Genomic DNA, 22,737 nt, shown 5'->3' on the forward strand with positions numbered 1-22,737 from the left:
CTTCAGCAAGTTTCTCAGATATAGATGGATTTCTACTGAGTGCATCTACGTGTTTCATTCGATCGCTGGGTCTATACTGAACTGTAAATGTATACTCTAAGAGTTGTAACCACCATCGCGCAATTCGCGGTATTAATTGCTTCTTATTGCTACTGGCTTTCAATGCATTGCAATCAGTGACTACCACAAAATCACGGCCCACTAAATATGCTCTATACTTTTTAAGAGTCTCTACTACAGCTAGCGTTTCTAATTCATAAGAGTGATATTTTGCCTCTGTCGGGCTTGTCTTTCTACTAAAATATGCTACTGGGTGTGTCGTCATTTTGTCTTTGTAGCAGTATACCTCTAAGTCCTATAGCGCTTGCATCTGTATGTACCTCGGTATATGCTTCTTGATTAAAAATACGTAATATAGGGCGCTCTACGAGCATTCTCTTTAACCTTTCAAATGCGTTATTCTCTTTTTCACCCCAAACCCACTCTTTATTCTTTTTCGTTAGCTCTGTAAGCGGTTTCGCAATAATAGAATAATTTTTAACAAAGTGTCTAAAATATCCAGTTAAACCTAAAAATTGGCGAATGTTATGAACACTTTTGGGAGTAGGAAATTCTTCGACTGCTCCCGTTTTAGCCTTCCCGGGTTTTACTGTACTGTTACTTATTTCAAAACCTAAATATTCTACGGATGTCATTAAAAATTTGCATTTCGGGATTAAGAGTCGTTTTCTCTCTCTAGTAAAACTAAAACTTGTTCTAAATTATTTAGAGCTTGCCTCACATGTTTTAGAATATATTAAAATGTCATCTAGATAGATCGCAGCTATATCTCGTGCTGGTCTTAGAATTTTACTCATTAAGCGCTGAAAAGCAATTAGGTGCGTTTGTTAAGCCAAAGGGAAGTCTGTTATATTCATATTGAGATTCGGATGTTACGAAAGCAGTGTATTTCCTAGAATTTTCCTCTATGGGTATCTGATGATAACCTGATCTTTAAATCTAATGTGGTATAATAAACACTACCTTCTAATTTATCAAGTTGATCATCAATTCTAGGTAGTGGGTACCTATCTTTTTACAGTTAAGTGGTTTAAATTTTCTATAATCTATGCAATATTCGGGTTTTCACCATTCTTTTTCTTTACTAATAACACTGGCGATGAATAGGGTGAGCTCGATTCACGAATGATATTATTTTTAAGTAAATCAGCAACGATTACACTTACGTCCTGTTGTTCGCTTTTAGACATGTGGTATGGTCTATAAACGAATGGGGTATCTTGTTGTAATTCAATAGATATTTCCGCAGATCTTGCACACCCTAGTTCGTCAGTGGTCTTAGCAAAACACCCTCTATATCTATTTAATAATTCTAGTACTCTATTTTTATTCTGATCTTGACCGTGACCTATAGTGATGTCATCAAAGGTCAACGGTGACAGATTCATAATATCTACACGCTGTACTGTAGCTTTAGAATCATTTACCTCTTTTATGCACGGCCAGCTTCTAGCAATAGGTCTCTTTTTGCTTATCTCTACGCTACGATGAGACAAATTTATAACAGGAATAATCGTGGATTGATCACTACTAAATCTTAGTATAGTATGCGGTATAAAATATTCTTGCCCTTCGTTCATACGGATACTAGCCTCTATGTATAGATCTCCGACAAAGTCAGTGCTAACAGGAATATGCGCCCAAAACCCTGGTGGAATTTCGATTTTAGATTTGGGCCATATTTTAATTTTCTGTGAAGTTTCGCCAAACTGTTCAATATCGGGTAATTTTGAAAATAATTTTAAAATTTCGGCATCTTTAAAAATAGCAATTTTTTTTTTATAATATCAAAACCAAAGGTCGTTGCATTTAATTTTATATTATCTATAAAAAAGCATAAAGTTCGATTATTTACAGTTACATCTTTATGGTATTTTTTTTTGCCTGATATTTACGTCTTTTTGGGTCAGTACCTGCGTAAAGCCCTTTTTCCTAACACAGAAACTAGTCGCCAGATGTTTTACGCCCTCGATTATTATCGGTCTTTGTTTGGATGATCACGTCTTAAGTGACCGTACTTTTTACCATTATACAGTAGCTTTGGTTTACCTTTTGGTCTATTAAATTTATTGAATATTAAATTTATTATCTTTTTTTTTGTGTCAAGCTTTGATCGCATACTCGAATGTTTTACATAACTTTCATCTACCTCTTTCGTTTTATAGCTGTGCGCATAATAAAATGAACTGAACACTATCCGCGGATTTTTTTTGAGAAGTTTTAGATTTGTTAACATGAGTCTGAATGAGTCTGAATCTTGAATCTGAATTAGTTTGGATCCCACTTCTGAAATTTAGCTGTAAGATTTTTTTTTTGTTTACTTTCTTTATAAAATAATAAACAATCTAAACAACTAACAAAACCATAACTCGTGACAGGATAATTAAAATGTTTTAAAGTATTATATTGTCAGGAAAACAAATATATAATAAATCACAGACTCACCAAATAATCCCTGAAGCATTGACCCTGAGCGGAGGCGTACTTTAATACCTGTCACAATTAAAAAGTAAGGATAAGTGTCCAGTTCATAATTCCTACCTACTTAACTGCTATATGCCGATATTGTTTTGCCCTAACTACCTATTATTTATTTTCTATTTATCTTACTAGATGGACTAATTTATCTCTGTCTCTCTCAATACAAGATTTACAAACATATCTATGCAAATGCATTCACTTGGCCTTCCGCCCACGCACCCTCCTGATGGCGCGGACTCCAGAGTAATCAGCCGCACGGACAACAGAATAAACACAACATATCGATACCGAGATTCGAGGACCCTGGGGGCCTGTTCCCCCCGCTGAAGACCCGGAGGTACTGTCCCAGACATAATAGTAATAAAACTGTTGACACACGGCGTACGGAATCCCAGATCCCTGCCGTGTGACGTTGTTGTGACATTACGAGGATTCGCGTCCCTGCTACTATGACATTACGGGATCCCAGATCCTGCCAAGCAACATTAACAGGCCTATCCTTGCGCTTCCTCAAGCTAAGCAGTACTAACTCTACCGAGAACAGAAATTCACTAATCCACCTAAAGCTTACGTGGCTATCATATTAACTAATTATTATTTACTTTACAAAAGAACTATCCAATCTCTCTCTCTCTCTCTCTCTCTCTCTATTGATTACAAATTTACTTATCTCATTAAATACTAACGTAATATGTGTCGTTTTAAAACCTATGTTAAAAGAAATATTATTGGGAAAATAAACTCACGTTATAAGCTTTTATATAAAAAGAAAGATTTTATATAAAAAGAAGTTGGCCACATTTTTTTTTCTAAAAATAATATTATTTTAACAAAAATGTTAGCTTATTTGTCCTAAATTTATTTTCATATATCTTAAGTTTCTGTTTCGGTGTCATATTTCTGTATTTTTTTAACCAGTTACCAGTAGGCCATGTTGACAAACATTTTCAATTCGATTTCATCTGGAATAGTCGGCCCCGTTGAAAAATAACACCATTTCGGTATCCAATACTAAAATTGTTAACTCATCAATACTCATAAGCTTGAAATCGCTACACAAAAGAAAAGAGTAAAAAAAATATCTGACTTCGTAAAATACTGATAAAGCACCGAATATTATAAACAGTCGCCAAGGTCTCATGATTGATATTTAGACACTTCATTAGACTTGCGTTGAGAAAAATATGGAACCACATTTAACTGATAAGTTTCTTAGAACTGAAATTCGATAGCTCTGGAATCGACTTATTGGCTTCCCTTTATCAAATGCCCAGCCTTTCTTGGTACTTTTCTTCAATCTTTAGTACAAATAAATTTATCATAACGTTTAATTAGTTTTGTAATACAATTTATACCAGAAAAAATATCGGGGATGTTTTTTTTATAGTTAAAACATGGTTAAAATCACGCGAAATGGAAATGTGGTATCTGTCGTTATTTAAAATAAATCCAATTTATGCTATATATAATAACTTTAGATTATTTTAACCCTTAAATGAAACAATCAACCAGATAAACCACTTTTATTATTAGGTCAGTACAGCTTGTGTTATTTTAATATTGACTGGTACTGGTACTCTGGTGCGCTCGTACTGTCGCAGAGCAGGCGCGTTCGCAAGGCCTTGCCCAGGCCTCTCCCGTCGGTGGCAAGCCAGAGCCATCTAGAGCGTCGTTGCGCATGCTGATCTCGCTCGGCCACCCTGCTGTCATGATATCATTTTTATCATATGTTAACACGGCCATTCTGCAGGTGGGGCGTCCTCGCACCAATCTGAAATTAAGAAAACACCAAAACAGTATCGATGTTCATTTCTTATTATCCAAAACTCTAAAATAAAAAAAAAAATTTTACTTCGTTTTATTAATCGTAGCTAGTACTACCACTACACTGTCTCTAGGCATAGTAGGGCTGCTACTATCCTCTATTATTCAGCATCTAAGGTAGGGTTGCCACTTCTTTAGGTATAGTGGGGTTGCCACTATTCATACTTTGAATAAAACAATCATTGGTGGGATCGCCACCCTTATTAGCAGTTGCTAGTGGGAACGCCACTATAAAATCATTCTTTTTGTTACAACCAACAGTATATAGTGAGATCGTCACTAAGAATCATTTAAATTATTATTATTGGTGGGACTGCCACTCTTTATTCTAATTATTATTATTGCTGGTGGGATTGCCACCCTTTATTTTAATTATTATTGTTGGTGGGATTGCCACCCTTTATTTTAATTATTATTATTGTTGGTGGGATGCCATCCTTTATTTTAATTATTATTATTGCTGGTGGGATTGCCGCCCTTTATTTTAATTATTATTATTGGTGGGATTGCCACCCTTCATAATCATTTGTTTGTGGGATCGCCACCCTAAAGTTGGCAAAGCCAAAATAAAATACAATTTTTAAGATAATATAGTGGGATTGCCACTCACTTTTTTTTTAAATTATTCTAATAACCATGGCCTCAACTGATCGTGAGCAGCTACTGTGATTCGTTGTCCTTTCTTGTGGAGCTGGTATCGTTCATGCGGTAAGACCTTTTTTTTTCTTATTTTTTTTTAATTTATCTTATCGTAAGACTACTACTATTTTCACTATAATATAAGACTTTATTATAGTATTATTATTCTCCTTGAATAGTGTATCTACTCAAATAAATTTTGAATATTAGCAGTACAATCAATTATTTATTTTAATTTATAGCGGGAGTGCCACTATTTTTTTTAAGATTAAAAAGCACTCTCTTTTTTCTGATTTTATTTAATTTATATTTTTTTATATTTAATTTTTTATATTTAATTTATCATGAAATTGTCAGTCAAGCCCATTCCTAACAGTTAATGCCTCTTATACTTTGGAAAACTAGTTCTATAACATTTAACATTTTATCCATTCTTTACATTCTACAACATGCTAGCCATGTTATATGTGGAACCAATTATTATGAAAGTTTACAGGATACTATTACATTGTGAATATTGCAATTTTACATCGCTTTCTCAGGGAATGCCTGTCGATTATCTAGCCACAAATAAAAACCCATTTTTTTTGCTACAGGCTTAGGTACAAGTTTTATAATATTTTTTTATAATTGTTTTAAATCAATGATTCTTTAAAAGAAAACATAATAACTCGTGCAGCTTGCGCGTCTCTAAAATAAACAACAACAAAAAATGCTTTGTCTTATAAAATGCACCTCGAACTGATAAGCTCCGAGCTCTGCGTCACCGAATATTAACACAAGACTGTGGAGTTGCATTTTGTCGAAAAACTTTAGCTTAAAATAAAGAAAGATTTACCACAAAATAAGAAATAACACTTTGTGCTCTAAAACAATATTTGTGTGCTCTATACATCTTATAGACGAAATCTTAGACATTTTTTTTTATATAAAAGATGTTCTATTTTTCTTTGAACTTTGAATCTACTTTCAACATTTCTACGGGTCTGGCCTATACATATAGCTGATTTTGCAATCTGAACAGTTTAACTTATAAATTGCCTGATAGTGTTTAGGTAAATTTGATATGGTTTGAGACGGTTTACTATTATATTATTTAATTTCTTATTATGTTATTTATTGTTTATATTAAATCTATTGTATTGTTTCTTCTTCTTTAGTTCGAATAGCTTGACTTAGTGCGAGAGCAAATGTTCAATGAACCTTTGATTTATACGCTGCTAATTTATGTTGTATTGAATGTTTAAAATTATGAGGATCTACATTTTTATACAAGAGAATAAAATATCAAAATGTTCTAATTTTGAAAAGTGCTACTGTAAATTCAGACAGAAAGCTTTCTGCGAGTAACGGACTTAGGGGAGAACCCAAAGCTAGATATATTTTTTTGTTTATCAATTAAAATGTCTTTAACACGAAACAATCCTAGTTCATGCGTAGCGTCAAAAAGTTCCAAAACTTATGTCAAACGATAATGTTAATCTTACATTTTTGCTTAATGTTAAATATCATATTTAAATTGATTGAATTATTGATAATAATCTTTATTTGGCATATTAGACAACAAGTCTTAGTTACGTCGAAGGAAACCAGAACTGAACTCTGATAAAAGGGGTGATATTCCTTAGTGTATTTGTAAGTTCAATGCAGTTCTTGCTATTTTTGATTGAAATTATGTAATTACTGTAACAATTGTATAATTTTGTCAATAAGCGTAAAGTTGTCAATGATTTTTGTTTTGAATAAAGTTTTCTGTCAAAAGAAGACATATTACTTCCTTTTTTTTATATTAAAAGAGAAAGTGAGTTCTAGTGTGAGAATATTTTTAGTATTCGGTTCTAACTGTCCGAAATAAACTATTGCAATTGTATCTTTAAATTATTTTAGTGATTTTAATATACTTCATAACTTATGGTATTGTATTATTGGACAATCTGTATAAATTGTCGAAACAAATTCTGGCAATATATTGGCGTATTAACAACTAGGAATGAAACTGACTGCCACTATTTTCGTTGAAATATAAAACTAATTAAGTATGGCATTATTATTCTTCTCGTATTGATTTAAGTTTTTAAATGACAGCTTATTAAATGAGAACAAATAATTAAATTCAATCGTTCAAAAGACTGTAAGTTAATTCAAATACGTTTTGTCGGGTAACTTATTAAATTACCAATTCTTACATCACCAGTAAGAACTAAATTAAATCGTTTGTAAGACTGTAAGTCAAATGGTCTGATACTTAATTTTTTTTATATTATGGAAGGCCATGGTTGGAGTTGTTTATGTGCGGTCACATTTGTCCGCCGCCGCCGATCTTGCTGACGCAGCGCATATCTGGCGTTGAGGAATGAACTGCAACTGCATTCCATGCCTGTCAGCTGAGAATCTTCCATGGTCATGTCCAGGTCTCCAACCATAAACAAATAAAAAATAAAAATAGCTTGATTAATAATATGCTTATTATTAAAACTTTTTAATACTCAACTTTTTTATTCAGAGGTAAACAAATCAGTTTGACTGTGCTAGACATAAAAGTGCTGAGCTCGCTTTCTCGGGCTATTTTCCAATCGTCCTTCGGCTTCTGTATGGCCTTGTCCGGATCGACGACATCGGTTGGCGGTGCGCCGTCAGCCAGAAAATGCTGAGAGACCAATAATCTGGAACCTACTCCATGACGTAACACATTTGGTATGTGTCCAGCTGTCGAATGGATTATGTTTATCTTCTGCAGCGGCCAGTACCGGGAATGACCGGTGACCGTGGCCTAAGTTGGTTTTCTTTGTTCAGCAATAACAGTTGCTCGTATCTCTCTCGGAAAAAGCGGTGATGAGGTCATCATAAAACGTCCGGCGTTCGGTGACAGTATTGTTTACTCTAGGTTTTTAAAGTCTTGCTTGTTTAATAATCGTCATCTTATCGTTGACTTTGGACTCGGTCTTTGACTACGTTGTATTTCGTAGAACTTCGTCACGCTTCGTAGTTTTTCAGTCATTCGTGAATAGACCTTTCCCGTTAATCGAAAACAGCGGTCATAATGCGCGCGCATGAAGTTAAGTTTGCTAGACTGAAAGATCGTAGGTCCTAGCTTGTTGCATGTGGCTTGTCATCCGTATTTGTCAATTTTGTTTTGTTTTGGAGATAAAGTTTGGTTAGAGTTTTCTTCGAACATTATTTCTTGGTTTTTATATTTGTTTTATTATTTTGCGTACGCTTTACAGTTTTAGTGCATTTAAAATGTGGACCAATCACATTTAAAAACCTCATACTTTATGTATAGTTTTTATGTCAAGTCCACATTTATGCATACAAGAATGTCATTGTTCTTGTGAAGTTGGGTGAGTATTTGACTATTATTTTTTAACATTAATAATAAAATAAATTATATATTTCTTTTAGTTCATCCCAGTCTTCCCATCATTTGCTGGGTTTAGAATTTTATTTGCAAGACATTATATTAAGAGTAGAATATGAAACTCCCGAGCACATTGCTTCAACATCCCAAGATATGATATAGAATAAGCCACGTGGGACAAAAGTAATTCCTGAAGATGCAAGGTATCTCACATTCCAAAAACCTACAAATATTTTGAGAAGGAAGGTCCCCGTTGTAACAAAAATTGCTATTCATAGCACTTCTGCGATGTTGAATGAAGATACAGATGATTTGCCCACAAAATTACAGAAATTAGAGAGAAGAGAACCTTTTTAAAAGATTGATAAGGGCATACCTTTATCTTTTTTTATTTCTACAGAGAAGACCAGTAAGTGCTTTTGCAGGTTTTTATACTTCACTTTTGACCTTTCAAAATTATACTTATTTTTATATCATATATCGTTTTATTAATTATGCTAATAATATTACAGTATTCAAGTTATGAAATATATGTGTTGAGTAAAACTATTTACATTTCCAGATCCAGAAATTACTATTTTTGGTCAACAAAAAAAGGGAGGGAAAGATATTGCTAATGATGATATGCCAGTTAATTTACCCATATTAAATACTATCACTAGAAATATTTTAATTAGCTGCCCTCCACAAGGGAACCATTTTCATGAATTTTCGTTTGGTGAAGCTCTACAACTGGAAAGGCGCACGCTACAAGGAGATAATGGCAAATATGGTGGTGTATTTAAGAAAAAATCATGAAATAATGCTAGTAATATATATTTAGATTTTTGACAAAATGTTTTATTTTATATATTATTTATTTTTATTATAGTATACAGTGTGTCCCCCGATCGTCTTTATAAGAGGAGAGACGTTTATTATTGACATTTTGAGAAAAATACATTCTTCATTAAAAGTTTTGCTCATTTTAAAATGATTAATGCCGTTTATGCTTTTCTAAATTTCTATACCGTTTTGAGTAAATTTAAAAAACTATATTAAATATAGTTGAATTTTTTCCTAAAAATGAAAACGATTTTCTATCGTATTATAATTTCAATTTCATTCCTTCATAGATGGTTATTATTAATTCTGATTAACGTCATATTTTTTGCTGTAGTAAAGTATCATCACCCTTTCTCTAGCATTGAACTAAATAATCTTGTGCTTCTTTAACATTTTAAAACAGCAAAAAATATAACGTTAATTAAAATTCTACCAAAGAATGAAAACAAAATTGTATTAACTTAGAAACAGGTTTTTTTAGGACTTACAGATAAATTACATGTTTTTTTTAATTTTCTCTAAAACATTATGGAAACTTGGAAAAGTCTAAACGGGAGTTACCACTATAGCACAAGCAAAATTTTTCATGAAGAGAAGATCTCCCTAAAGATTAATTTTCTTAATGGTTGTAAAGTTTGTTAAAAGAGCACACACAGTACAAATTTAATTAATAAAACTTAACAAGCTTATTGGTAATCTAGAAGCTAAAATTTTGAATGCCTTAATTCTTCTAATCGCTCTTTCCACATGTATTCTTTCATGTGCAATTTTCCTGATAAATTCCACGTCATTGTCTTGAAACTGCATACCAGTAACTTTCAATGTTGAGCTTTGTGAGGGCCCCCCGTTTTAGAGAGAGATCACTGACGTCGAGTTGCCTTGGTTCGGTTCCTCGGGCGCCATCCCAATGTTTAAAGTGTTTGAGAGAACACTAGTGCCTATACGGGTAGCTTTTATACAGTGGAGATACCAGGGAGTGATGAGATGAAAAGAAAATAAAACACACAATTAACTATAACGTAACACTAGGCTTTTATTTAACTAATTAATTAAGTAAAGTAAAGTTTACAATAATAAAATAAAGTAAATATTTAGTACCTCGCAGAACAAAATTTACACTAACAACCGTGTACCTCTAGAGTTTTGATCGACTATTCCCGATATGTAACTCTCTGACTGGTTCTATCCCGTGAATTAAAACGCGTTCCCGAAATGACGTCCTATTAAATTTAACGGGGTCCCGAGGGATATACAAACGCGAGCCCTGGATAGATCGCAAAAATAATAGCGTCCTGTGGGATAATCACACACGCGAGCCCTGGATAGATCGCGACATTAACAGCGTCCCGAGGGATATACAAACGCGAGCCCTGGATCGATCGCAAAAATAATCGGCGTTCTGTGGGATAATCACACACGCGAGCCCCGGATAGATCGCGAAATTAACAGCGTCCTGTGGGATATACAAACACGAGCCCTGGATCATGAAATTAGCGACGTCTCGGCGAGTGGTACGTCGTTTCGTGAAACGCAGGCCGCACACACACCGCCCGGTCAGGACAACCTCGGGACTTCGGCGAGATCCCGTTCAGCGTCACTGATGCAGGGTGTCGTCCGGACGACACACCAAAAAAAATACGCGGGCTACAGAACCCGCTTCGGGATTTGGGCGAGGTCCTGTCTTAGCTCCGTGAACATTCGCGACCCGTGCGTTTACTGTACCACCTTGCTCGTTATCTCTCTCACGCTCCTTCTTTCCCCTAACAAAAGAAATCGTTCTTCACGTCCACGTGATCCGTTCAGCTCCCCCACCTGCTAGAGGACAGTTGGCCCTGAACGAACACAAGCTCTGCCAGCTTTTACGATCGCGCGCTTTCCTCGCATCCACGTGATCAGTTCAGCTCCCCCACCTACTAGAGGACAGTTGGCCCTGAACGAATACAAGCTTTGCCAGCTTTTGCGATCGCGCGCTTTCCTCGCGTCCACGTGATCCGTTCAGCTCCCCCACCTGCTAGAGGACAGTTGGCCCTGAACGAACACAAGCTCTGCCAGCTTTTACGATCGCGCGCTTTCCTCGCGTCCACGTGATCCGTTCAGCTCCCCCACCTGCTAGAGGACAGTTGGCCCTGAACGAACACAAGCTTTGCCAGCTTTTGCGATCGCGCGCTTTCCTCGCGTCCACGTGATCCGTTCAGCTCCCCCACCTGCTAGAGGACAGTTGGCCCTGAAAGAACACAAGTTTTGCCGGCCTTTGCGATCGCGCGTTCTAACTATCTCTGTCTCCCTTATCCCTATAACGCGTCAAGGCAGTAAAGTAAACGGTATTAACAATAAAAAGAATACGACCTACTCTCGATCACGTTGGCGGTGGGTGCTTACCTTATACAATACGGCGGCAGGCGGCTGGCAGCGACGGCGGCAGGCGGCTGGCAGCGACGGCGGCAGGCGGCTGGCAGCAGGACACTTGGCAGGGCACTCCGGACTCGAACCTCACTGGTTCACGTGCGACCGCTAACTAAATCTGTAGTGCTAGTGCGGCCGAGGTACTCGACTACGCTCCCCTCCACTCAACCTGCACTGGTAGGGAGAGCGGCGCAAACGTCTCGGTTTCTCGCACCGAACCACGGCGACCAAAACCGATCAAAACTCTCTTACAAAATGGCAATTAAATATTTAACTTATTTAATTCAACAATAGAAACACTAATGAAGTTCATTACAATAATGAGTTAACGATAAAATACACTGCCTGTCATTATTACAAGAGAATCAAGTCTCTATTATTCTAGTATAATATTAATATAATATACAGGGTGGCCCAGAAATTTTATGAACTTCATTACAGCTTGATACCAATATGCTCTAAAATACTGTTTATTTCAAAATCTTTATCAGCTAATATAATGTCCCCTGCATTTAATTTGCCTTTTTCCATCTTTATTTTTAATAAATATAAAAAAACACTATTCAATGATCTTTTTATCCAATATAGATCCTAAAAGTAAAAAACCAATGAAAGATGTTAACATCATCAAACCTAATAGCATACCATAATTAATATATACTTTATTAAATTATTGCTCTGGATTAATCATAATAATTAGTCCTTTATATAATCATAATAATTAGTCCTTTTTCTTCAAAATATATTGGTATTGGTGCACTGCACCAATAGGTCCTTTTTCTGATTTGAAAATATAAATATTGTTAACAATATTTTACTTATATTTTATGACTCCTAACACCTGTATTATAATTTATTTCATTATCATTGTGTTCTCAATTAAAAATTTAGATTTATATATCGCCTGATTTAATCGGGTAATCAAATATTCTTTGTTTTGGAAGTTATTTTTTTGGTGTTTTACTGGTTTCTATATTTTGTACAGCTTCATTGGCTTCTGCGTTATTATACAGATATAAACGTGGTATGCAATGGGGTTTTAGTTATGTCCTTGTTGAAAAATGAAATAAATCTCCTCTAAAATGACGCCAGCAAACCTAAAACAAAGTTTTGTTGGTGTAAGTTACAAGTATACTATACAGTCTGTGAAATATATACTCTTATCTTGTCGCTTATTGCTTGTGAATCTGTTTTCAAAATGTAGTCCATATATTTCTCCGAGTTCCTTTTGGAATGAAAAATATACTGTCAGTACATCGCTTGGTCGAATTGGAGCAACCGACTATACAACTACGCATTGTGAACTGAAATTTGCCCTAATACAATAATTTACGGATTGAGCAGAAGAACAAAGACAATTTTCAATAAATTTTATATAAATAACAAAAATTGAAAACAAAATAAGTAGGGTTATGTATACCATAAATCCTACAGACATAAGTTACGACATCCGTGCTCCGTCATTTCTTTAGATACATTTCTTTTTATCCCTAGCCTTTAAAGACTCCGTTTATAACCAGATTTGAACGGCGCAAAATCTGTCCGCGCATTATGACCGCTGAAAATCCGATTAACGGGAAAGGTCTATTGCGTATATGCTGTTGTCTTGGTCGTAGTTTCGTAGATTGCTCGTCTACAGGTTGCGTAAAGAAAATGAAGCTTGCGCACTAGATACATCTGCTACTGTTACGGATAGGTGAGGCGTTGGCTGCAAATACGACGATGACATCATCGCCATCTTTGTTTGTTTCGCTATGTCAGCAATTTGTCGTCGGTTGGATAATAAGTTATTAAAATTTCTTTTCACTGTACTGTGACTGTACTGTACCTTTAGAATATTCAGAATTTGACTAGGCATTTGTTGACAACATTTTCATTTGAATCTCCTACACACTCCGACGGAACAATGTCTTCTCTTCATTGCAATGTTTTCATATTGAAGGCACTCACAAATTGTTTTATTGTTTATTTGACCTTTAACGATCACTAATACACAGGAGAAATTATTCTTCTGATAGTTCAAAATCGATATCGTCAGAAATTGGCACATTTATCACATTTCGCCATGTTGCGCAATAATGTCTTAACGTTCAAAAACTTCACTTTTCACTAATTTTGGGGCACACTGGCTTAATATCTGGACACATCCCACTTCTGATAATAACTTTAGATTATTTTAACCCTTAAATGAAACAATCAACCAGATAAACCACTTTTATTATTACGTCAGTACAGCTTGTGTTATTTTAATATTAACTGGTACTCTGGTGCGCTCGTACTGTCGCAGAGCAGGCGCGTTCGCGAGGCCTTGCCCAGGCCTCTCCCGTCGGTGGCAAGCCAGAGCCATCTAGAGCGTCGTTGCGCATGCTGATCTCGCTCGGCCACCCTGCTGTCATGATATCATTTTTATCATATGTTAACATATATTCGACATCTTAAAAATTCTGTACATTATTTTAGCTGAACACTTAAATCTGTATTTTTTTTTCTGTTTTAATTTAATAATTACATGTTTATCGTATTGTCAGAACCTATTACATTTATTGATGATCGTAAGTTTGGTTTGAATATGGCATATAAAACTACAAAACTCTACTAAAACTACGGAGCTATAGATCTAAAATTCAGTTCTAAAGCCTGTATCATTATCTTGGTTTCTAAAAGAACTTTCACAGTGTTAACTTCGTACTTTGATGTTATTAATATCACTTTTTAAATTGTCTAAACCTTTTCTCAATATTTTCTGAAACAACAAGAGAGCAATTTAAATTTCTCAAGTTTTATGCGTGCTTACTCAATGTTACTATGAGCAAGGCAACTTTGAAAGTTATATGCATCGATCATGAGCTTACCCAGAATTTTTTTTATGGAAATAACAGCTGAAAAATTTGTTTTAAAATTTTTCCATGTTTCGTGAGTGGGTTTCCATGCAGTAAACCATCGTTTAGCATACTTAAGTAAAAAGGGGCCAATTCTACTACATATTCTAGTACAGATTCGATTGTAGCACGCTTGGCCATTGCTAATTTAATTAGCATAAAGTCACACAAAATTCATAGGCACACGAAAAGCACCCGGGTTTATTACCCCACACCGGATGTTAAATTCTTTTGAATTCGCGGTTAATGTCAAGCAGTGACTGCCGCGGCGACGCTATTCCTTCACTGCCGTTCGCGTCCCGCCTTTTAGGGGCACATGCGTGAGCAACCAAATAATTAAAAAGAGCGCCAAATTCATATATTTAAAATAGAATCTAACAATATTATGATCATTGAACAGTATTTATATTAATATGCAGTGTTCCAAAATATCATGTACAAACGAAAGGGGGTAATTCTTTGGCTCTTTGACAATATTTTATGACTAAAGTTTCATATAAACATGGATCTGGAAACGTTTGGTTTTCAAGCTACAGAGGGTGTTAAAATTTTACCTAATTTTTTTTTTCTAATAATATCTCGACAAATCCTTTTGCTGGGTTTGTGAAAATTTGGAAGTGTAAAAAATCTCAGAAAAATTTTGATAATAGCCCAATCTGCGACTAGTCGCAGAAAGATAAAATGTGTCCCAAAATGATTTTTAAATTAGCCCAATTTGCGATAAGTCGCCCGGACTAACCAACGCTATCCACCCCACCAAATAACCAACGCAACTAACCTCGACACTGATAAAAAATATAAAAAACAAATATAAATTAGTAAAAATCAACCAACCCCACCAAATAACCAACTAATCAATGAATTAACACCCTCCAAATAACCACGCTAACCAACCCGCCAAATAACTAAACCAATCCAACCAAAAAGAGTGAAACCAATGCAATAAGATCACGCTATAAGCAAAAAAAATATAAAAAAGTCTTGGTCCGGCGTGAGATTTGAACCACGGACCTTTCGCTCACGAAGCAAGTTTTCAAGTTTTTCAAAGCATTTATTGAGAATGTCTCCTTAAATACAATAAAAAGGTGCTATTTACAATATATAGGTACAATAAATAAAATAACATAAGATGGTATGTTGTTCTTCTGACGAAGCACTCAACCACCTAAGCGAACCGCGAACCCTGTGTACAGGGGGGCCGATGTTTGCCCTAGGTAGCTCTTTTATTGACTGGGCGAGGACTGCATGTTCCGCTTTTGCTCACACATGCATTGGGAGTATAGAGGCAATGCCGACGTGCTTTACTTTAATAAATATGTTGGTTACTTAAATCAGATCCGTAGAATCGGAGGAAAAAACTCTTAAAAAACCTTCGTAATGTCTAGTAGATTTTCGGTAATTTTATTGTTTGTTTGTATTTTGTATGTTTAGTGTCTTATCTACTCTTTGGTTTAGTTGTGATGTAGTAGTTCTCAGTCTATTCTGCAACTGATGTAGGTGCATATTTTATGTACACGGTTAAGAGTAGTCTGAGTCATAGCCTGGCTACAAGCATTTTGCAAGAGCACCTGTGGCTCCGTGGCTGAGGCTATCGCTTCGTGAGCGAATGGTCCGTGGTTCAAATCTCACGCCGACCAAGACTTTTTCATATTTTTTTTTACTTATAGCGTGATCTTATTGCATTGGTTTCACTCTTTTTGGTTGGATTGGTTTAGTTATTTGGCGGGTTGGTCAGCGTGGTTATTTGGTGGGGTTGGTTGGTTTTTACTTATTTATATTTGTTTTTTATATTTTTTTTTTATCAGTGTCGAGGTTAGTTGCGTTGATTAAGTTGGTTAATTGGTGGGGTGGATAGCGTTGGTTAGCTTATAAAATTCCTATATTTCATAAAGCCGTCAAGTCTTATCAACGACGTCATACCTATTAACGGCACTCGGGCACTTTAGTAAGCTACCGTTTAACGGCAGTTTAAGTACAGGCATTAACATTTTGTCGCCTACCCAGGGCCTATTTTTCATCTGGTCGAGCCCTAAGGCCGAAGCAAAAATTCGGGCTCTCTTTTCCAATAAAATTCAAAAATTCTCTTGTTACTTTGGGTTAAAAAAATAACACATTATTTTTAGATTGAGGAATCGCCGATGCCGGTATCTTTGATATAAATATATAAATAATTTTAAAAAATGCATCAATTATATCAATCTAAAGCTTATTTTATTTAATTCTATTTTCCTTATCAGAGGTAACTGATGTTTTTTTTTCTCTGCTATGTAAATTTACATTTGAAATTATGAATATTTTACAACCTTTAACGGGCCCCCCAGACCACCGGGCCCAAGGCTCGGGCCTTATGGTAAAATAGGCCCTGCGCCTACCCAGTCCCACAGGACATGAGCCGCCACTGGTTTTGATCGATCTCTCGAAAAAAATTAATAAGCGATGCGTCCCGTCAATAAAAATTCCAAAAGGAAACCAATGTACTGAGTGGGGGTGTATGTTTTACAGTGACATACTCGTCAAATCCACACGTGGACTCTCTACCGCGTGTATGCAGGTAGCGATCTATAAAATATATTGCTGCTTATTTAAAATGCGTTTTGTAGTAAACTGATAGGCATAGGCACAAGACACATAGATCCAGTACTTAACTTATAGAGACGTACCTACTTTACTTATTTTCTGGAATATGGTATTTCTTTATTTACGTGGAAGCACAGAATAGACAGACACCGATGCATTGGGAAATAACTCTTATTATTGTTCTGTGATGGTTCTGTGTTATTGTTTTAAGCCGGACTCAGACGACTCGCGGACTCGACAAACATTTGTTATTGAGATATACTTGCCATGTTGTGGGTGGTTTACTTTTGCAATTATTTGCCACTCGTCGCGCCGCGTGAGCGCCAAATTTGTTGTTGATTACAAATAAAAAACGTGTTATTTACAAAAACAATATACTTGCCAAGTACGCAAATATTGGTGTACTTGACAAGTACACGAATCCGGCTTTACATTATTTCTGGTTATATATGTTTATATTTTGCGAAATCTTGGATTATTCTGTGAGGTTCTCTCCATTTTGAGAACGCTTACGGACGCCGAGTTGCCTTGGTTCGGTACCTCGGGCGCCACCCTCAAAGTTTATAGTGTTTGAGAGACCACTAGTGCCAGTACGGGTAGCATTTATACAGTGGAGATACCAGGGAGTGATGAGATGAAAAGAAAATAAAACACACAATTAACTATAACGTAACACTAGGTTTTTATTTAACAAATTAATTATGTACAAAAGTAATCAAAGAAAGTTTACGTTCTCGAATTGTAACAATAGTAAAATAAAATGAATGTTTAGAACCTCGTAAAGCAAAATTTACAATAATAACCGTGTACCTCTAGAGTTCTGATCGATTATTCCCAATACGCAACTCTCTGACTGACTCTATCACTCGAACTCAAGACGCGTTCCCGAAGTGACGTTCCGTTAGACACGACGACGCGAGTTCCAGATCGGCGTCGAAGTTAGCGGCGTCCCATTGGACACAGACACGTAGATACCGGAGCAACACACTCTACCGCGACGCGACTCTCTAAAAGGCGGCGTCCCGATGGTCACAGCAACGTATTTATCGGAGCGGCGTCCTTTTTGACAGCGAAACACGGACCCCGGATCGGCGTCGTTGTTAAAAGCGTCCCGTGACACACAAACGCGAGTCCTGGATCGACGTCGAAGTTAACAGCGTCCCGTGGCACACAGACGCGAGTCCTGGATCGACGTCGAAATTAGCAGCGTCCCGTTGGATACACAAACGCGAGTCCTGGATCGACGTCGAAGTTGACAGCGTCCCGTGGCACACAAACGCGACTCCTGGATCGACGTCGAAGTTAGCAGCGTCCCGTTTGATACAGACGCGAGTCCCGGATTGACGTTGAAGTTAACAGCGTCCCGTTGGATACAGACGCGAGTCCCGGATGCATATTCGGAATTCGCCGACACATTAGCCGCTCGGATTAGGTCGGGTACAGCGACGGACGGTTGATAAAGTACCGACATATTAGACTGGTTCCAACCCTTATGCGTCGGTGATTTACGAAAACGAAATACTTTTGTCTGTACATTGCGTTACAGTAGGTTATATATCGAGAACTGTTACTGAAAATGATACAAAGCAGACTTAAATAGAAATTATATTTAATACTAAAATTGAAAATTTCGTGAGGCAATTTTCAATTTGTCATTTTTACTATAAAATTCTAACTAAAATTTTGTTAGCTAAAAAAATACTTTCTGTTAGATAAATATTAATGGCGAAATCATGGTGAATTTTACTCTGTATATTATAGAAATACTAAACAACTTGAGCCAAAGAAAAACATATAAAAAAAACATATGAATAGAAAAAAATTAAGACGTGTTTTTTTTTGGATTTATTACCTCCCAATCCCATATTTTTTAATTTTGTGTCTGAAAGAAATTGTTTGATATAGTTACTAATAATTTTACTGGACTGTCTATATTTCGGGAAGTTCTTTTGCGGCTTGGTTCCCTATTTTTCTTTTGTTTGTCATCAAAATGGTAGTGATAAAATCTCTTAAATGCTTATTAGACGTAGTCTCAGAGCCAATCTTAAAATGTTTTTGAAACTCTTTCAAAAATATTTCTCTTCCAACATTTAACAAGGCAGTGTTCCATTCTATAATAAAATAATAATAAACTAAAATTTACTCGCTAACCAGTTTTAAGCTTCCATGTCGATAATACAATGATCAGAGCCTTAATAAAGGGTAAGTTAAGTTTTATTCCGTATGATAAAAAAACAGCGTCTAGTTGGTTTGAAAATTATGATCAATGAATGATATTCCCTATATAATTTTACATACAAAATGACAGCTATCTTTATTTCCAAGGCAGCTCTGACGCCATTTTTTTCGATCGTATGGTATATCTAGCATTCACATGAAAGCGCACAAAACTTTTGCGCAGTATAAACAAAAGCATATGTTATCTGTGCTATTACTATTTATTTTGTATTAACGATACATTAATAACATTACTGTTATTATTTAATTTCTCTGCAAAAAGCAACATATCTAAAATTTTTTATTATCAGTAATCTGCAATCGTAGTTTATTGGAGGCTATTTCTTCATCAGGTACAGCTGGTAATGTCCTAAAATCCATGTTTTTGAATTAGCAATCTGCTCGAAATGTGCTAATCACTGGAAAACAATGAAAACCAACTACCTACAGACGATTACTTATGGATCATAAAAAATTACTAATACCCATTACAAACGCAGATCAAATTAACCCGATTTACAAATTTGTGAAGAAACAATATTTTGAGCGCATCGTAAATCGCCGACGTATTAGTCTAATACGTCGGTACTTTACGCAGCACCCGAACTTTCCCGAGCGGCTAATGTGTCAGCGAAGGGGATACCACGGGGAAACCACATACACCCGAAAGTGCAGTCGCCCGACTCAGTCGGCGAAAAACGATCCTATCCGACTCAGACCGATCTCCCTTGCCGATCTCCAATTCACGGTTTATCAGGAATGGGCGTTTATATCGATAAAAATTTGACTAATAAAAGTAAAATGCAAAATGAAATGTATTTTGGCCAATTTTTAACTAATGTGCCTGATCAGTTTTTCAATTTTATTTTATATAAAAGATAAAATAGATCACCAATTTCAATTAAATGAATATCTTATATTATTTAAGTGTATTCGGGCATTTTTTCGGACATTCGACAATTCTTTTTTGTTGAAAAAAAAAATTTCAACTTTTCAAATAAATTTTTCCCGAAAAATCCTTTATAGATGTGTTTCTGGGGTCGAAATAGACTACCTCTAAAAATATTTGCAGTTATTTAAGACTCACCCGGTATGTAAGTATTTTTGTTATTTTTTTACAACCGAGAAACAAACAAATGAAAAAAAGATCAAGTAAAAAAATATATAACCATGAATTTTTTTTTCTATATAGAACATAAACAAATATAGAGCTGTTTACAGGGAGTTTTGTCGCAACATGACTAAATATCTCCAAAAAATCCTATATGGGTATTTCTCCACTGCAAGAAAATCTACAAAATAAAATAGTTACTTTTTGTAAACACTTCTGCGTTAAACCCAAACGGAAACTACTTGTCAGAAGTTAGGTTTACAGTTATACAAATTTGCCTAACAAACAAAAAAATGCTTAACGTTTCGGAAAGTTTATCTCTTTCCGTCGTCGGAAGCACAAAATACAAAGCACAGAATATCTAGCTACGCAACAGAAAAATACTCGAAATGAAAGAGCTAAAATTGCACAAATAGAATACTAGATGGCGCGACAATATCATAATCAGAATATAATTAGAAATTTTGAACTTTCGGTTTTGGATCGACGGCTCTTCGCCGGCCTTATAGCTCGGCTAAATGCACAATTGCCAGATTCAAAAGACTTGAATTGGCATCCCATTCTTTTATTGTGTATAATGCAGTATGTGTTTCTTTCTATTCTTCTTTCTTGTCAGATACACTTATATTAATTATTCCTTTGGCTATTAAAATAGTTTTAAGTATATTATTACAAAACATATACATTTTTAATATACACTACCTTATAATGTTAACTAAGAAAATACCTTTAATTACCTTTAAAATTAATAATATACAGGGCGATTGATAGTGATATTTATTAATGCTGGAACGTTAGTAATGAAATATAAGTTTAATAATAATGGAAATAATTTATTAAAATGCAGTACAAAAAATGTTAACTGACTAAAAATACTATAATAACAAATTTCTTCCGTTTGCCACGTTATTTATATAGACCTAGGTAGATTTTAAAAGTGACACAGGTACAATTAATAATATATTAGTTCGGCATAAAAGTTGCTGTCACGACATCGAACAATAAATTAAAATTCGTAAAATAAATTAAAATTATTAATTAAACAAATCTTTATAAAGAAACGCAAGTATACCAAATTTGGGCCCAATCGAACTCCAGGAAATGATATCATAATAGTGTACTATATTATGGTACCACTCGATATACTTTAAGGTACCATAATATTGCAATGTCACCGAAGATCCGTAGTATACCAAATTTAAGAACAATCGAACGCCATGGAATGGTATTGTAATATGGTACTATATTAAGGTTCCACTTTATATACATCATAGTTCAATCATATTACAATGTAACCGAAGATACGTAGTATACCAAGTTTGAGCCCAATCGAACGCCAGGAAATGGTATCGTAATATGGTACTATATTAAGGTACCACTTTATATGCATCATAGTGCGATCATATTACAATGTCACCGAAAATACGTAGTATCCCAAGTTTAAGCCCAATCGAACGCCATGTACGTAATATTGTACTATATTATGGTACCAGTTGATATGCTTCATGGTACCATAATAATGCAATGTCATCAAAAATATGCAAGTATATATCAAATATGAGCTCAATCGAACGCCAGGAAATGGTATCGTAATATGGTACTATATTATGGTACCTCTTAATATGCTCCATGGTACCATAATATTACAATATCACCGAAAATACGTAGCATCCCAAATTTAAGCCCAATCGAAAGCCATGTACATAATATGGTACTATATTATGGTACCAGATGATATGCATCATAGTACCATCATATTACAATGTCACCGAAAATACGTAGTATACCAAGTTTAAGCCCTATTACCGCCATGTACCTAATATTGCTATGTCATCAAATATGGTACTATGGAAGGTACCACTTTATATGCTCCATGGTACCATGATATTACAATGTCACTGAAGTTATAGTATACCAAGTTTAAGCCCAATCGAACGCCATGTATCGTAATATAGTACTATATTATGGTATCACTTGATATGCTTCTGAAAAAAACGGCGTCCAGTTGGCTGGAAAAGGACGATCGATGACATTTCCCATATAAATTGACATATAAAATGACAGTGATATTACATAGCTATCGCTAACGCCGTTTTTTCCCGATTATACAATATGAACTTGGTATGAACACAATCGAACGTCAGGAAGTGGTATCATAATAGTAGAACAATACTTATTATATTGTCGCCGAATTACAATGAAAATTCAGGATTCAATTATACAATCAAACGCCAGGAAGTGATTGTAATTTAGCTCATAAGATTTAATTCCAACTAACATGGCAAACTGAAAAAAACAGCTCTGATCTATTTTAATATGTTTAAATGATGTAGCAAATTTGAAGGTAGGCTTTATCAGGAAGT

General features: G+C 35.3%; 2 long non-coding RNA genes across 2 annotated transcripts; one reads left to right on the forward strand and one right to left on the reverse strand.

The window, feature by feature from the left end:
* The first annotated feature begins 6,802 nt into the window (after positions 1-6,802).
* Positions 6,803-9,420, forward strand: LOC115879517. Its single transcript, XR_004049721.1, has 3 exons — positions 6,803-8,345; positions 8,407-8,771; positions 8,925-9,420. It is a non-coding gene; the product is annotated as an uncharacterized LOC115879517 (long non-coding RNA).
* A 3,011-nt stretch (positions 9,421-12,431) lies between these two features.
* Positions 12,432-13,116, reverse strand: LOC115879527. The gene is made up of 2 exons (XR_004049725.1): positions 12,749-13,116; positions 12,432-12,687 (listed from the first exon to the last, which is right to left on the reverse strand). It is a non-coding gene; the product is annotated as an uncharacterized LOC115879527 (long non-coding RNA).
* Positions 13,117-22,737: the final 9,621 nt, after the last annotated feature.

Source organism: Sitophilus oryzae, unplaced genomic scaffold (assembly GCF_002938485.1).
Source record: "Sitophilus oryzae breed Bouriz unplaced genomic scaffold, Soryzae_2.0 scaffold_1581_pilon_pilon, whole genome shotgun sequence".
Taxonomy (NCBI): Eukaryota; Metazoa; Arthropoda; class Insecta; order Coleoptera; family Curculionidae; genus Sitophilus; species Sitophilus oryzae.